This window comes from Carica papaya, chromosome 2, assembly GCF_054855325.1.
Source record: "Carica papaya isolate Zhongbai chromosome 2, ASM5485532v1, whole genome shotgun sequence".
Classification (NCBI taxonomy): domain Eukaryota; kingdom Viridiplantae; phylum Streptophyta; class Magnoliopsida; order Brassicales; family Caricaceae; genus Carica; species Carica papaya.
Window position 1 is genome coordinate 28,763,062 of NC_142310.1, and position 2,009 is coordinate 28,765,070.

Consider the following 2,009-nt stretch of genomic DNA (forward strand, 5'->3'; position numbering starts at 1 on the left):
ATTAATTAAAATATAAACAAAATAATTTTCTGAATAAGTACTAAAAAAATGTAAAATTTTTAATTTCATCACAATTTTGACCATTATTCTTTTTATTATTAACTCAAACTTCCATGATTCTGTAAATATAATAAATGTTAATTAAAAAGTGAAAATAAAAAAAAAAGAATTTATATAAACATGGCCATAATTAATTAATTAATTTGAAAAACTTGGAAGTTAATTTATAAATTCAAAGCTCTAAAAGTACATATCAGGTAAAGGCTAAAACAAGTATCAACTGATACAGAAATCAAGTAGGACACACTACTCGGATGATTTAAGGTTTCATAACAATTATCAAGATCACTTGCATTGCAGCACACAGATGAAACCAAAGACCTCCAAACACAAATCTCTGGCAGTAAACCCTGGCTAACAATCTCTTCCACCCACATCACAGCTTCATACAGCCTCTGCACAGAGCAAAGACCCCCTATCAGAACATTATATGTTTCAAGACAAGGCCTATATGATTTTATCAACATCTCCTCCAAAACTCGGCTTGCATCAAGAAATCTACCATTGGAACATAGTCCATTCACTAAAATATCATAAGTTTCCTTGTTAGCAACACAGCCGACCTACTTAGCCATTTTCTTAAGGTATTCAACAGCCAGTGCCGACTTCCCTTCATCACACAGACCTTTCATTAGAATATTATATATTCTAACATTTGGAACCAAGTACCCTTTTGCCCTCTCTTCATCAACTACTTTCAACGCCTCTTCAACCTTACCATCCTTGCACAATGCAGCCATCTTTGCTTTGTATATTTGTGGGGTTGGCCAAAAGCCTCTATTGCGCATTTTGTACAGCACCATATCGCCTTCAATAACCCTATCTTCATTATAAAGATCAATTGCCATAGCTCTGTAACTGGCCAAACTAGGAATTACCCCTCTAATCAGAACTTCATTAATTAAAAGCTTTGTGCCCTCTTTATCCATGCAGTTACTAAATTGACTAGGATCAAGACGACAATAACTACGTTTTGGAGCCTTTAGCCCCTTCCTTAAGATTTTAATCTCCAAAGCCTCTTCAACTTTTCCATTATCACACAAAGCATCTAAAAGTATTCTATAGATCACAACATCCTCACCACTGCCCTTCTGTGAGACCCTCTAAAACATTGAATACAATAAATGTGTTACCTCATGCAACCTCCCATCTCCACACAATCCCTTCATCAAGACTTGATAACTTTCCCTATCTGGATAACAACCTTGATAATTCATCTCTTGTAGAAGTTGCAATGCCAAATCAGAGCGGTTACGTTCTCAAAGAGCCCCCATAAGCAAATTTAAAGACTATACCCTAGATTTCACCTCCCATCCATAAGAATTCTCTGAGAAAAGATGATAAGCACCCTCAAGTCTCGACTCTTTCCCCATTTCTCGTAAAAGAGTGTTGAAAGATTGAGTCCAACTAATGCAGTTAAATTGATGAAGTTTCTTGAAAAGAGTCTCAGCCTCTTTTAGCATTCTAGCTCTTGAAAATGTCTGTATTATTGAAGCAAAAACTGAATCTTTACAAGCACAAGAATCTTCTTTCATTTCAATAATTCAGTCTGCATTTCCAAGGATGCCAATCATGGTGGCATAGACAGAGCCATTGTGATGATAATTCGGGTATTTTTCTTTTGCTTCCTTGAATAGTTGTAGGGGTGTTAGTGGGTTTTTTGGGTTCCTTATGATTTGAGAGAGGTGGTTTGGTGTTAAAACCTTTGGCCATCTCACCCTTATGGCATTCATCATTCTATGTCTTTCTTAATCAGAGCTCGCATTGGCTTTTACTCGTGTGCATACAAGCACTTCACACTATCATTGAGTATATATAAGGCTCTCCTAAATAAAAATAAATAAATAAATAAATTAACCAAATGACTCATAAATGGATAAAAGAAAATACTTAATAATTTTTTATAATGCACAGGCATGATTTCTGTAGGAGTAATCATCATGTTTTGA

General features: G+C 35.1%; 1 pseudogene; it reads right to left on the bottom strand.

The window, feature by feature from the left end:
* Positions 1 to 224: 224 nt before the first annotated feature.
* On the bottom strand, positions 225 to 1,433 carry LOC110824869 (pentatricopeptide repeat-containing protein At1g05600 pseudogene; annotated as a pseudogene).
* Positions 1,434 to 2,009: the final 576 nt, after the last annotated feature.